Source organism: Hyperolius riggenbachi, chromosome 3, assembly GCF_040937935.1.
Source record: "Hyperolius riggenbachi isolate aHypRig1 chromosome 3, aHypRig1.pri, whole genome shotgun sequence".
NCBI classification, from domain to species: domain Eukaryota; kingdom Metazoa; phylum Chordata; class Amphibia; order Anura; family Hyperoliidae; genus Hyperolius; species Hyperolius riggenbachi.
This window is the reverse complement of record NC_090648.1, coordinates 73,729,822-73,745,724: the sequence shown is the minus strand read 5'-3', so window position 1 is coordinate 73,745,724 and position 15,903 is coordinate 73,729,822. Positions and strand designations below refer to the sequence as shown.

The 15,903-nt window shown below is 44.8% G+C and overlaps 1 protein-coding gene and 1 long non-coding RNA gene across 3 annotated transcripts in view; one reads left to right on the top strand and one right to left on the bottom strand.

Annotated features, from left to right (window-relative positions):
* LOC137562738 (3',5'-cyclic-AMP phosphodiesterase 4B-like) overlaps positions 1–15,658 on the top strand; it is an 810,374-nt gene extending 794,716 nt beyond the window's left edge. For both annotated transcript variants that reach the window (XM_068274387.1, XM_068274386.1), the window contains one exon: positions 15,579–15,658. The gene's annotated coding sequence lies outside the window, so the exon portion shown is untranslated. The remainder of the gene's footprint in view (positions 1–15,578) is intronic.
* Positions 1–15,903, bottom strand: part of LOC137562740 (uncharacterized) — a 113,284-nt gene that overhangs the window by 24,781 nt on the left and 72,600 nt on the right. The gene's annotated exons all lie outside the window — the stretch shown is intronic.

The window sequence follows — 15,903 nt, the reverse complement described above, 5'->3', positions numbered from 1 at the left end:
CATAGATATGTTTTGTTTTAAACCATTCCATTTTTGCCCTGGCTTTATGTTTAGGGTCATTGTCCTGCTGGAAGGTGAACCTCCGCCCCAGTCTCAAGTCTTTTGCAGTCTTTAAGAGGTTTTCTTCCAAGTTTGCCCTGTATTTGGCTCCATCCATCTTCCCATCAACTCTGACCAGCTTCCCTGTCCCTGCTGAAGAGATGCACCCCCCGAGCATGATGCTGCCACCACCATATTTGACAGTGGGGATGGTGTGTTCAGAGTGATGTGCAGTGTTAGTTTTCTGCCACACATAGCGTTTTGCATTTTAGCCAAATAGTTCCATTTTGGTCTCATCTGACCAGAGCACCTTCTTCCACATGGTTGCTGTGTCCCCCACATGGCTTGTGGCAAACTGCAAACGGGACTTCTTATGCTTTTCTGTTAATAATGGCTTTCTTCTTGCCACTCTTCCATAAAGGCCAACTTTGTGCAGTGCACAACTAATAGTTGTCCTATGGATAGATTCCCCCCCCTGACCTGTAGATCTCTGCAGCTCGTCCAGAGTCACCTCTTGACTGCATTTCTGATCAGCGCTCTCCTTGTTTGGCCTGTGAGTTTAGGTGGATGGCCTTTTCTTGGTAGGTTTACAGTTGTGCCATATTCCTTCCATTTCTGAATGATCACTTGAACAGTGCTCCGTGGGATGTTCAAGGCTTTGGAAATCTTTTTGTAGCCTAAGCCTGCTTTAAGTTTCTCAATAACTTTATCCCTGACCTGTCTGGTGTGTTCTTTGGACTTCATGGTGTTGTTGCTCCTAATATTCTCTTAGACAACCTCTGAGGCCCTCACAGAGCAGCTGTATTTGTACTGACATTAGATTACACACAGGCGCACTCTATTTAGTCATTAGCACTCATCAGGCAATGTCTATGGGCAACTGACTGCACTCAGATCAAAGGGGGACGAATAATTATGCACACACCACTTTGCAGTTATTTATTTGTAAAAAATGTTTGGAATCATGTATGATTTTCGTTCCACTTCTCACGTGTACACCACTTTGTGTTGGTCTTTCATGTGGAATTCCAATAAAATTGATTCATGTTTGTGACAGTAATATGACAAAATGTGGAAAACTTCAAGGGGGCCGAATACTTTTGCAACCCACTGTAAAAACATACATGATCGCAGTGATTTTTACTAAATTTTTACCGCAATCTTAATGAAAGTGAATGGGAGCGATTTTTAAAAAGTACTCAGAAAGCGCTAATCAATCGCAAGCACTCAGAAAAGCGCTTATAGTGTGTCTGAACTCTTAGGGCCTATTTTCACTAGTTCTACATCAGTTCTGCATCAGTTTTTCTGGCTCCAGATTTCTGGATGCGGCTATGGGAAACGATGCATGATGCAGAAAGCTGCAAATTGTGTTTAGTGGAAACAGGCCCATAGGCATTCATTGGAGTCAGTTTTTCTGCATCCAGAATCTGTGTGTAGTGGACATGGGTCCTTATCTGTGCACCCTGGGGCTCCTGCAGAGTTTTTGGCAGAGTAGCACCTCATCTGATCCGGGTGGGGTGTGCTCCTCTGTCAGTCCCCGGCTCTGTGCACTTCCCGACTTCATCCTCACAGGGGCGCTTCTCCTCCGTGACCCGTCACATGTTGTTACATAATATCATGCACACAGAAGTGTGTGCCCGCCTGGACAGGTGAGGCGCTATTATGCCGGAGACTCTGCAGGGGCCCCAGGGAGGAACAATTAAGTTGGGGGGGATACCTTGGGATCCCCCTGCAGGCTCTGGGGCCCTAAGGGCAATTGCCTCTATGATAGCACCAGCCCTGGGTGATGCACACCATAGGGTATGACCCTGTGGTTCCTGGGTGTTTACACCAATGGCCACCAGACAACCAATATGTAATCAGAGTTGATGATCAGCACTCCAAATATAGGATACAACCTAATGTTTATCGCTGAATATAAAACATTCCGACGTTTCGTGACCACTGCATGTCTCTTTCTCAAGGACAACAAATGCCAAATGGATGTGTATGCTGAGGAATAAGGTGGTTGTGCATCATCGGGTATCTATAAAAAGGGTGTGTTACCTTCAGCCCTGACACTGAACTCAGAACAAAATGCCCAAGAAGAGTTCATTCCTGCTATCTCCTGCAGACCTGAACTCAGAACTTTCTCTTTGCTCTAAAAGATAAGCAACAGCATAATAACCTTTATAGAAAAACATTTATTTGTTACAGCTGATAGAAATCCTGCACTAAATCTGCAGCGTGTCGACTTCCTGCTTTCATGGAAGCAGACATATTGTTATGATCTCAGAGGAGATTTCTGAGCTGACACAGCTGAGAGATTAAATTACAGTGGTGATTAGTCACAAATGAAGGAGAATTACAAGGGTTAAAGGAGAACTGTAGTGAGAGGTATATGGAGGCTGCCATATTTATTTCCTCTTAAGAAATATCAGTTGCCTGGCAGCCCTGCTGATCTATTTGGCTGAAGTAGTGGCTGAATCACACCAGAAACAAGCATGCAGCTAATCTTGTCAGATCTGACAAAAAACGTCAGAAACACCTGATTTGCTGCATGCTTGTTCAGGGTCTATGGCTAAAAGTATTAGAGGCAGAAGATCAGCAGGACAGCCAGGTAATTGGTATTGCTTAAAAGGAAATAAATATGGCAGCCTTCATATACCTCTCACTAAAGTTCTCCTTTAAAGATAACCTTAAGTCAAAAAAAAAAATGAGATGAACTCACCTGGGGCTTCCCTCAGCCCCCTGCAGCCGATCGGTGCCCTCGCAGCTCCGGTCTGATGCCTCTGGACCCGCCGGCGACGACTTCCGGTTTCGCCGTCACCGGCCGACAGGCATGGGAACGCGAGTGATTGTTCGCGTTCCCAGCCTGTATATCGCCCCCTATGCTGCTATTGCGGCTACAGCTATGGCCGCAATAGCAGCATAGGGGGCGATACACAGGCTGGGAACGCGAACAATCACTCGCGTTCCCATGCCTGTCGGCCGGTGACGGCGAAACCGGAAGTCGTCGCCGGCGGGTCCAGAGGCATCGGAGCGGAGCTGCGAGGGCACCGATCGTCTGCAGGGGGCTGAGGGAAGCCCCAGGTGAGTTCATCTCTTTTTTTTTTTTATGCCTTTAGGTTCACTTTAAAGGAATTATCAGGCAAAAAAAAAAATGAGTTTCACTTACCTGGGGCTTCTACCAGCCCATGCAGCCACCCTGTGCCCTCGTAGTCACTCACTGCTGCTCCTTTCCCCCGCCGACAGCTAGTTTTGTTTTTGCCGACCTCAGGGTTGGCGGGCCACATTGCGTACATTTTTACGCATTCCTGCTGGTGCAGGAACATCAACACATACATTTTACACTTCAGTGGTTCAATGCATAAAATAAACCAGTAACGCGTAAAAATGTATGTGTTGATGTTCCTGCACCAGCGGGAATGCATAAAATGGACGCAATGCGGCCCACCGACCCCGAGGTTGGCAAAAACAAAAACTAGCTGGCGGTGGGGGACAGGAGCAGCAGTAAGTGACGAGGGCACAGGATGGCTGCATGGGGCTGGGAGAAGCCCCAGTGAAGTGAAACACTTTTTTTTTTGTGTGCCTGATAACGCCTTTAAACTCTCGAAATACATACAGGGTGGATTAATCTGTGTTTTCCTTGTGTCTTGTTCAGGTCCACTTTAAAGTACCAAAAATAACAGCGAATAGCATGTCTGTGTTTATGCAAGATTACATATTGGCATCCATTATATGGCAACTAATGGCACATTTTAGACTACTTAGAAAAAACAATGTTACACCCCGGAACCAGGAAGATAATGGATGCTAAGAATATATACAATTATTGTTAATAGTTGTTCATGTAGCACCAATACCTTCTGTCTTACTGTACGAAGTAGCTTACAAGAATAGGTGCCTATTACAAAGGCTATAAAAACATATAAATGTGACAGTAAATATAGGGGTATAGTCAGGAAATAGCTGTAAAATTGCCTTGCACAGGCATTATATGGCAATTCACCGACACTTATACACACATTGCTGGTGTGCAGCGCATTCCGTTATTCGTGCAACTCAAACTACCTGACTGCCGCTCATACCAGTGCATAGGACAGTATTACCAGAGATATCTGACTATACCCCTTCACTCCAGTACACACATTCAGTTTTGATTGGGCAATGATTGGCCAATTTTACCATCTCCATGTAATGAGAGCTTACCTACACAATCTGTTCATTGTATTCAAAATCTGTGTGCCCTCATACTACTTATCCTTTAGATTGTAAGCTCGCAAGGGCAGGGCTCTCACCCTTTTGTGTCATGGACTGTTATTAATTGAATTGCTTGCACACTGTTAGACATTTATACATTTTAGTCATCATGTTAAATCAAATTGTAATCAGCAGTGCTGTATCTTGTATCAGTGTTCATATTTGACGTATATCATTGTCTGTATCATTATGTATCCCTTGTTTGTTTTCTTACGTTGTACAGCGCCACGGAATATGTTGGCGCTTTATAAATAAATAATAATAATAATACTACATGGAGGTGGTAAAATTGGTCAGTTTTGCATATGTGTACTAGCACCCTAGTTAGCACGTGCAAACTACTTAGCACCCTAGTTAGCAGGTGCACACTACTTAGCACCCTAGTTAGCACGTGCAAACTACTTAGTACCCTAGTTAGCACGTGCAAACTACTTAGCACCGTAGTTAGCATGTGCAAACTACATGGCACCCTAGTTAGCATGTGTAAACTACTTAGCACCCTAGTTAGCACGTGCAAACTACTTAGCACCCTAGTTAGCACGTGCAAACTACTTAGCACCGTAGTTAGCATGTGCAAACTACATGGCACCCTAGTTAGCATGTGTAAACTACTTAGCACCCTAGTTAGCACGTGCAAACTACTTAGCAACCTAGTTTGCACGTGCAAAGCCTTGAAATCAATGGGCTTGATTCACAAAACATGATAACTTAGTTATCACGTGTAAAGGCTTTGCACGTGCAAACTCGAGTGTTAAGGCGTTGCACGTGCAAACTTGGGTGCTAAGTAGTTTGCACGTGCAAAGCGGCTTTTTACTGCCGTGCTAACACTTGACACCCTTTAGTGAATCAAGCCCTTAGTGAGTTGACTAACTACTAAAGCAATTAGGCCCTTTTTCCCACGAGAAGCTGAAGGCAGTGATTTCACCACCTGTCAGCTGCTGCCATCCACTGGCTGGGCACTAGCTAGCACTGAGCACAAACGGTTGCCAGGCAGCCTCCCCATTATTATTATTATTTATATAGTGCCAACATCTTCTGTAGCGCTATACATGGTACAAAACAAAGAGTGGGGAGCATAGATACATGAGACATTCAAAACTCTGTACAATCAGGACATCTAGCAATACAAATACATACCAGTAGTACATAGTTGATGGTTTGAGACATCACCAATACTGGTACCTGTTCAAATGATAAATTACAGCAGAATAAGAAACACGAGGAGGCGGTCCCTGCGAGCTAACAATCTAAAGGGTGGTGGGGTGGAGACACTAGGGAAGGAGACACATGGGTTAGCGGCTGAAGCAGTTAGCCACCAATGCTACCTATAGCAAAGTCAGGGCTGGATTAACCATAAGGCACTGTAGGCTCGTGCCTACAGGCCCCCGATGATGGAAAGGCGGCTCACTCCTCTAGTGCCTCCCTCCCTCCTTACCTATGCAGAGTCCCAAGCAGAGAGTAAATGAGAAGGTACTCACCCAGCTCTCGGCATTCCACTGACAAGATCTCCCTTCAGTTGGGGCACCACTAGCTACTTAATATCGAGGGTATCTCTGGCTACCTAATGCTAAGGGACACCTGTAGCTATGACACGTAAGTGAGAAGTGACAGCCAGCGCACTTGCATTGCGGTTCGGCAAGGGTTTGTAGGCTCATGGAGGGTGGAGTCTAGGGTACCAGGACATCTGTGCCTATAGGCTCCTGTGATGTAAATCCGGGCCTGAGCAAAGTATAGGCTTGTCTGAACAGTTGTGTTTTGAGAGTACGTTTGAAAGTTTCCAGGCTCAGAGCAGGATGAGCAGGCTGTATGAGAGCGTTCCAAAGGAGAGAGGAGGCAAGTGAAAAGGCCTGGATGCGAGAGTGAGAAGAGGAGTCTAAGGTGGCTGGATAGTGTACAGGGTGGCTGGACAGTGTACCGACTCTGTATTTAGCAAAAATAATTCCAGGTACAACCCTGTTGTACTTGGCGAAAGAAATGATTCCGATTCTGGTTAGGCACGTCCCAGTGTCTTCAGCTCTTGAGCGCTTGGAGTAAGACAGGAGAAAAGCGCTATACAAATGATTGTATTATTATAATGCTAGAGGATCATAGGGTTTCCTCCTCGGAAGAGTGAAAGTTCCGAGTGGGATGGTATCTGTAGATTAGTGAGGACATTTAAAAAGGTGACAACTTATAAAGAGCTTTGTATGATAGGGTGAAGAGTTTACTGGATCCTTGAGATAACAGGTAGCCTCAGAGGAGAGGATGAGGATGAGGCAGCAGAGTTCTGTAGGGACTGGAGAGGTGAAAGTCTCTTTTTTAGTAGACCACAGAGTAGTAGTCAAGACAGGATGTGATTAGAGCATGCACAAGCATTTTGGTTGCTTCTTGTGAGAGGAAGGGACGGATTCTGGAAATGTTTTTGAGATGGAAGTAGCAGGAGGTAGTTAATATGTGTAATATGAGTCCAGAGTTACCCCCAGAAAGCAAACTTTGAGTTAAGGGTCACTTAAGTCACACACAAAAAAAAAAAAAGTTTTACTCACCTGGGTCTTCCCTCAGCTCCCTGCAGCTGTCCGGTGCCCTCGCAGCCTCGCTCCGATCCTCCTTTTCCTGCCAGCGGCTACTTCCGGTTTCGGCGACAGGCGCCGACAGGCTGGGAACGCGAGTGATTCTTCGCATTTCTGGCCACAATAGCACCCTCTATACTACTATTGTGGCAAGGATCGAGATTGTTGGATGAAGTCTTCACCAAAAAAGGTAGTGATTTACCAATCACCACTTTTAAAAACACAAATCTGTTCTCCTTTGAAGCCTGCAGCGTTATTTACTTTCAATGTGGTAAATATCATTCAAAGACTTGTAAAGGCCTGCTCCCCTGTTAGTTGAACACGCCACCTGCTGGACAGCATGCAACATATGAAATATTCATGCATAGTTTTTCATACTTACCTGTTTAAATAAATACTTTTTTTTCTAATTAATGTTTAGAACTTAACCTAATAATTATAGATTGAAAACACCATACAATAAACGCTATACTGATTATGAGGAAGAGTAATTTATGTTTCCAATATAATCTTTTCTCTCTCTCTTACCTCTGGGATCTGTGATTTTAGTGTAAAATTACTTCAAGCTGGGTAAAATATATGATATTAAATTATTTAAAGGCCATGCTTTTTAAAAATGGAAAATTGCCACGGGGCCTATATGATTAAGATGAAAATAAAATGGAGATTTCTCTAATCAAAATATTTTCATTCTTCAAGTAACGGCAATGGAGAAATTATGCAGGCAGTAAAAGCCCCCTATATGTTCTCAACATCCAGAAAATCTCCCATTTGTTTCACTTGGGAGATGCGGTGAGGAGGAAGGCCATGTTTCGTTCCAATAATTAACGGCTCAAAATTCTTAGCAAAGCAGATCTGAAAATGGCATGTGGTATAGGAGGCTCTCTCACATCCATCGATGACTTATATACGAGAGGGTATCATAAAGCTTTAATTATCACTCAGAAATTATTATGGAATATACTGTATTTTTTGGACTATAAAGCTGGCCACTAACGGTCCAACTTCTAGCAAAAAATCGTTTGAGCGATCAGGAATTCTGATCGGATTCGTTGTAAATAATCTCCATTGGTGGACACAATCGATTATGAACGAGTGAAAAAAATGTCGCCCGAATGAATTTTCATCGAACGAAAATTTGGATTTTCTTGGTGGTCGTGATAGATAGGAAGCAAAGATTGGTTAGTTGATGGTGTAGTGAATGATTTTCCATCCGATCAGAATTTCTAATCGCTCAAACGATTTTTTTGCTAGAAATTGGACTGTTAGTGGCCAGCTTAAGACTCACTTTTTCTCCCCCAAAAGTGGAGGAAAAAGCCACTGCATCTTATAGTCCAAATGCAGGGAGTTCCTGACTTGTGAACGCCTGCCAATACAAACTTCCAACCGCTGTAATGTCAGGGACTCCGTGTACTGTGCCCATGCAGAGGAGGACACAGGGGGACACAAAGGGGCATAGAGGCAGACACAGGAGGACACAAGGAGGGACACAGGGAACAAGAAGTTCAAGGGGGCATGAGGTACAAAGGGGGCATAATCCACAAGATGCCCCTTCACCATGGATGCACCAGGTTTAGTATACATTTTTTTCCCTGGTTTTTGTCCTCAGGTGTGTCTTATGGTCGGGAGCGTCTTATAGTCTGAAAAATGCGGTAGATGAACTTTTGTCAGTGTCATCATTGCTCCTTAAGTGCATGATGTTGAGAAAATCAGCTCATTGTAGCCCTAATTTATTTTATAGATTGTACTGAGAGTGACTAAAGTGTGAGATGGAAAAGGTTGAGGCTCGCAGCGTGATAACATTCCCGAAGTGTATTTAGCATCATTTGAAGAGTAATTGTGACTGGCAATTTTAAGATGACATGATCACATGGAAACAATTGCCCATCTTCTGACACTATTGTGCGGTGGAAAAGGAATTTCCAAAGTGGTCACATGTCCCTTACAGACGATCTAAGACCTAGAAGACCATCATTGACAGACATTGTGCCACAGTGACGAAAATGGGAGGCAGATGAACAACCATTCAAATGACAGTGGATGAAACTGTCCTCAGTTATGGTAGTATGTAGAAAATGATCCATGGCAAACAGCATATGTCTAAGGTGTCTGCACGCTAGGTGCCACGTTTGCTAACAAACAAACAAACAAACACGGCACAACCTTTCAAGACAGATGTTGTTGCAGTTGGAACAGGATGAAGAGGATTTTTTTTTGGCTGAGTATTATAACCCTTCAAATCAGAGCCGGGACAAGGTCCTGCAGCACCCAAGGCTGAGACACCAAAGTGCGCCCCTCCATTCCTCCCACCCCAGCTGTCACTCACTGATTGCTATTAGACTAAGAGGCGCCACAGGGCCCACAACCTCCCCAACAGCTTAACCAGCTGAGCGGTCTGGACGAGCTCAGCTCGTCCAACACCGCCAGCGGCTGCCGCTCAGGCCCTGCTGGGCCGATTTTAACGAAATAAAAAGCAGCACACGCAGCCGGCACTTTGCCAGCCGCGTGTGCTGCCTGATCGCCGAGCGGCGGCGATTCGCCGCGAGCAGCGGCGAAAGAGGGCCCCCCTAGCCGCCTGAGCCCAGCGTAGCCGGAACAAAAAGTTCCGGCCAGCGCTAAGGGCTGGATCGGAGGCGGCTGACGTCAGGACGTCGGCTGACGTCGATGACGTCACTCCGCTCGTCGCTATGGCGACGATATAAGCAAAACAAGGAAGGCCGCTCATTGCGGCCTTCCTTGTTTATTCTGGGCGCCGGAGGCGATCGGAAGATCGCCTCCGGAGCGCCCTCTAGTGGGCTTTCATGCAGCCAACTTTCAGTTGGCTGCATGAAATAGTTTTTTTTTTATTTAAAAAAAACCCTCCCGCAGCCACCCTGGCGATTTAATCAGAACGCCAGGGTGGTTAATATCTAGTTATCTGGCTTGCAGTCACTGCTATGTATCCCCTTTTCTTATTTCTTTCTGCTTCAAACACAATTAGGAATGACAGCTGAATGAATTGTGCGCCCCCTCCTACACTGCGCCCTGAGGCTGGAGCCTCTCCAGCCTATGCCTCGGCCCGGCCCTGCTTCAAATGCAGGATCCTTATCATGCAATGGTGACACTGACAAAATGTCATCAATATACTATATAATACTTTCCAGGTTATAATTCAAACTTTACGATACCCCTTGTATGTTATTTTATGTTTATAGAATTCTCAGACTTATTTGTGATGTGAAATAAATAAAAATAAATAGCATTATCAAAATTTAAGTGAGAAGCAGCATGGATGGGAGGGGTACAGAAATAATTGTCAACTGTTTGCACCAGCCGAGTACATATGAATCGGCCGCCGGGAGATTTGGGCACAGAGTAAAGCCGATAAAAGGCTAACCCTGCTCTTGCACAACTCCCGGCGGAGTTAATTACAATTCCCCCTCCAGGCTGCCATGGGATAGTGGGGGTAAGGTGTAATTTGGCTTCCAGCTATTGCTGGCGGCCGAATTACAGTGTTGTTATAGTAATTCGGGTTTCGTCTTCTGACGGCGCCCAAATCATTCGATGTGCGCTGTTATAGCAGTAATTCCTAATACGTCCTACGGTGGCGCCTGCTGCGCCCTAATCTCCTGCTGTGTTTTTACTGCGCTCGCCCCCCCCCCCACCCCCCCACCCCAACACACACTCACAGGATGTTACATTAATGCTGCTGTCTGCCTAACAAAACATTAAGTACTTATGACATTTCTCTCTAGGTTCTTGTTGAAGAACAGCGCTGAACTCCATCCAAAAGTCATCCTTAAAGTAAAGGTTGCACTGGACGTTTAAAGTAGATGTCAAATCAATTATTTCCAACCAGGGGCGTAACTAAGACCCACCGGGCCCCCCGTCCCCCTCCGGACCCGCTCAAGGCCTTTTTGGGGGGCTGGAGGGGTCGCAGCATGAGGGGAAAGCTATGGCCACACTTGGCGGGAAGGGGGGGACGGTCCTCCCCCTCCCTTACCTCGGGCTCTTCCCTGTGCGCAACCCTCCAGCTTCAATAACCATATGTGTGCGGCGGGCTACACACCATCCGTGCGCTCCAGCACGGACGCTTCGCTCTCTAGTGTCTGCCACGACTTCCTGTTTAGTGTGCCCCCCCCCGCGGGCGCATGGGCTGCAGCCCCTATTGTTACGCCCATGTTTCCAACATGTCCGATCTGATTTCCAACCGATTTTACAATCGATTTTCTGTTCACCTACATGGAAAATCGATCAGAAATCATATCAGACATGTTGGAAATATTTGATCTGGCAGTAAATCTGCCTAAAAATCTAATTGTGTATACCAGGCATTAAGAGGGCCTACTAGTCAGCTCCATATACACATAAAGCAACTGTCTTGTCTCTGAGTTCAGAGAGCAAACAGCACGACTCATCAGAAGGGAGGGTGTGAGCAGGAAGTAAGCAGACAGACTGAGCAGAGCTGCAGATTCTATGGTCAAATTTCTACACTTTTCACCTGGCTGGATTGGGCAGAGAAAAACGTTTATAAGGTAACCAACATTTTCTTTTAGAATATAGAAGTGGATTCATATCATAAACCTTAACCCCTGGTACCTTTAAAGAGAACTTGAGGTGGATCTTTGGGGGGGGGGGGGCAGATGGGACACAGAGGCATGTTGTCCGCTTAATGACATGGCTATGTGTCCCCCAACCGCCACTCTCTGCCCCCCCCCCCCCTCCACCAGCAAGCTATAGCCCCCCGAGTTTAGGGACAAGATTTGCCGCTAACTCAGATGTAAACACGGAGAGGGATTCCCTGTTCAAAACACCCACCAGGGGCATTCCTGCAGGGTTTCCTGAGCTGCCATTGGGCAGCACCCTCTCCTGCGGCCGCGCCTCCTTTCCGCTCTCCTCCCTCCCTCTGCACGCTTTGAGAGACACACAGTCTCTCAGAGCAGCATCGTGACCTATAGGTCACAAAAGTGAAAGTGGGCCATTTTGGCCCACAGGAGCGGCGGGAGTGGTGGTTTTTGCGGCTATCTGATCCGCTCAGCCCCGCGGATCAGGTTGCCTACTTTTTTTTTCTTTTTTTTGCGCCAACCTCGGCCTCTCTTTAAGAACTGTGTGCAGATATCAGCTAGACTGGTCTGTACTATGAGTGACAAGGAAGGGGCAGCTAATACCGCGGCATCGGGGCACTTGTAACTAAATCCTACAATATTCATTTTGGCCCCAGCAGTCACCCTCTCACTTCACAACTCAACAGCAGATCACAGCAAGTAAAGTAATAGTATATGTAGGTAATGTAAGGATTATGGAGAAAATCTAATCGTATTACAACTTAATGTTAATTAAATGGAGTCCGCTAAGAAGCTTACCAAAGCCAGGGCTGCCAAGCATTGTGTGCATTGTTTGTGTGCTATGCCTGGGCATTGCCTTCCATGGATTTCAGGCTGCTGTATGCACTAAACCTCCATCAGTTTAACATTATATAATATCATTAAAGTAATGCAATACATTTGGGGAAAAAGGATAGCATTTGTTAAAGCGGACCTGATCTCAGACCTACTCTAAAAGATAAAGATAAAAGAAATACCGAGAGCCCAATATAGTGTAGTATGCAAAACAAGGGGTTGGAAATGAAAAGTATATAATGTATATACTCACAAACGTGGGTTACCGCCTAGGTAACCACTGTATAGGCAGGTGAGGAGATTACACCTGTCCTCACTCAGGATTAAAAGTCGCTCTCTGTAGATAAGGAAAAAATGGGGACCAACCCCTCCATCAGGGGTGGATATTAATAATGTAAGAGTGAACAGAGGCGCCAGCAGGATAAAAGCTTCTAAAAGGCTTAAAATACCTCAGGAAGTGGTGGTGGACTCGCCTCCCCGAAGCAGACAAGATACCGTCAGTTTTATGACAACAGGTTTATTAATATACTCCAAAACAAACAGTGCAACGCGTTTCACGGGTATGTTCCTGCTTCCTCAGGCAATAAACAGATAGGAGTACACAGTATAGTCTCAAGGTCACGAATAGCGCCTCTGTACCTTGTCTGCTTCGGGAAGACGAGTCCACCACCACCTCCTGAGGGATTTTAAGCCTTTTAGAACCTTTTATCCTGCTGGCGCCTCTGTTCACTCTTACATTACTGCTCTAAAAGATAAACAGCATAACAGCATAATAACCTTTAAAGAAAAACATTTATTTGGTACAATTGATAGAAATCCTTCAAAAAAAATCTGCAGTATACCTACTTCCTGCTTTCATGGAAGCAGACATAGGGTTAACATCCATGCATACAACTTAGCTGCTCTGCTAAGGCTGTGGATATTCCTGTGCTGACACAGCTGAGCGATTAAATTACAGTTGTAATTAGTCACAGATGAGGGGGAAATAGACAGGCTAAATTCTCTAAATACATACAGGGTGTATTTCTCTGTTTTCCTTCTGTCCTGTGCAAGTACAAAGGCAGTACAATAAATACCTGGTCTCACTGCTTGGGAGGGGGGCATAGGGGAACAGCCTAGACTAAGCTTCACTAGCAGGATGGGTTTACATACCAATACAGCAATATATAGATATAGGAAGTGTTTCTGATACTGAAGCGAGGAAACATGTATCTTAATGCACAGACAAGATGTAAATGATCCTTTCCGTACCTCTTCTCAAGATTGTTTAAAATGATGTTTTAGTTATTTGCTTTCAATATTTATTTTTACCAATAAACATATAATATACAGTAGGTGGAGCCTTCAGTCTAAAGACCAGAAAACCTCCTATGCTTGATGGACTTGTCCAAAAACTGTCAGATTTGTACTACCTACCGTAAGTGACAGCAACATAGGAAACAAAAAAATCATTCTTAGTGGATTTTACTATGAGAAATATGTATGTTTTATATGTATATAATTTACAATTTTACAGTTTTTCACAATAGTGCCAAGTAAAGCTTCCTTAGCTAAAATCCTGTTTATAAGACATGGGCCATATGCAATTCACGTTTTCTCCTGAGTTTTCTCCTAGGAGATAATTTTTCATTTTCGATTTAAATTAACTTTTTATCACTTTGCAATAGAAAAAGTCCCAAAAAGTAGGTGAAAAAGTCCTGTCAAAATGATTTGTAGTATTTGTTTGCTTGCTGGTTGCGTAAAAGGCAATTTATTTACAAGTTGTGAAAATATTCCTCTTTGTTCTAAGTAAGCTGCATTTCCTGATGGTGGTGTATGATCTATCTCTGCATGTTTTCTTCAGTAAAGAGGTCTAATTTGTTATACCGGGTAATTTTTCAATATGGTAACCGTGGCGTCCCAACACTAACAGAGTGCAGTGCTGCTGTGTGAGGACGAATCCTTACATCCAGGTAGTCAAATATGTAAAGTAAACACAGCGCAGACGTGCTCTTCTATATGGATAGTAGACTCCTCCACTCCTCCACCTGTATGCACTCAGAGTGCAGATAGAGCAGACAGATAGAGCAGACAGGGAGGCTTTTAGTGGAATATACAAAGATTTTATTGCTGGATAAAAGGTATGTACAGGTAGTTCGAGGATAGGCACTTACTTCAAGAGGGTCCTAATCCACTTAGGACCCTTCCTGGCTGATAACGCGTTTTTATCCCCTGAAGACGGCAATAGCCGAAACTAGTCGGGACAGGCGCGGGCAATAAAGCTGCAGAGTCGAGTTGAGGGGCCAGAGTACCACTACCAATGGGAAGCGTTATCAGCCAGGGAGGGTCCTAAGTGGATTAGGACCCTCTTGAAGTATGTGCCTATCCTTGAACTGCCTGTACATACCTTTTATCCAGCAATAAAATCTGTGTTATACCGGGTTCCTATCTGCATGTACTGACCACTCTTCTCCATCATGCTGATGATAAGCCAGGTGTAAGCAGGGCTGTACCGAGGTAGAGGCAAGACAGGCTCCAGCCTCAGGGCGCAGTGTAGGAGGGGACACACAAATAACTCTGCTATCATTCCCCTATTGTGTTTGAAGCAGAGATAAATAAGAAAAGGGGACACATAGCAGTGACTGCAAGCCAGATAACTAGAGATTAAGGTGTTGGGGGGTTGGGGGCCCTGGGGAACCTCTTACTCTTATAGCAATCAGTGTGTGACGGCTGGGGTGGGAGGGATAGAGGGGCGCACTTTGGTGTCTCAGTCTTGGGTGCTGGTGGACCTTGTCCCGGCTCTGGTTTAAGTGCTTGTTGGATTGCCACCTGTAGATGAAAGTATCATGCCTATTATCACCTGAAACTGATGGGGTGCTTCTATCTCAAGTGAACCTGAACTCTGGGGCCCACATGCAATTCACTTTTTCACCTGAGTTTTCTTTTAGGAGATAACTTTTCAACTTTTTAACACTTTACAATGGAAAAAGTACCAAAAAGTAGGCGAAAAAGTACTGTCAAAATAATTTTGAGTATTTGTTTGCTTGATGGTGTAAAAGGTATTTTATTTTCAAGTTGTGAAAATATCACCTAGGAGAAAACTCAGGTGAAAAAGTGAATTGCACATGGGCCATGGAGTCAAATGTTAGGTAGAATCATGAGCTAGGTAGGGAATTAGCAAACATTTGAAAGCGCTGCTAGCTAATCTTCATGTGGGCTGTGCAGGAAACATGATCACTAAAAAGGGTGCAGAAAATAGCTGGTAGTAGAGTAGCTGGTAGTAGAGTATCGGAAAATTCACCAGTATTGTACTATTTAATTCATATAGAGAAATATTAGTAGTATGTGTCGATATTGGACTGTGACCTAACCTCTCCCTTCTCTCACACAGATCCTGTGTTTGCTGCTGTGTGTGCACAGTAATATTATCGCTGTTAAGGATATCATCCCCTATATCACTCTCACTTCAGGTTTCCTTTAAATTGATATTTATGTCTAAAATCATTAAAAGACTCTAGTTCTTTTTTAACCACTGTGTGACCGCCTAACGCCAATTGTCGGCTGCAACGTGGATCCCTCAGGACCGCTTAACACTGTTTGGCATCAAGTTCTGGGGTCGGCGATTAGCGGGGATCACACATCCCCACTGAGTTACGGAACTCCGCTCCATAAACAGCCTGCCAGCCGTGATCGGAGCTGGCAGGCTGGAAATAGAA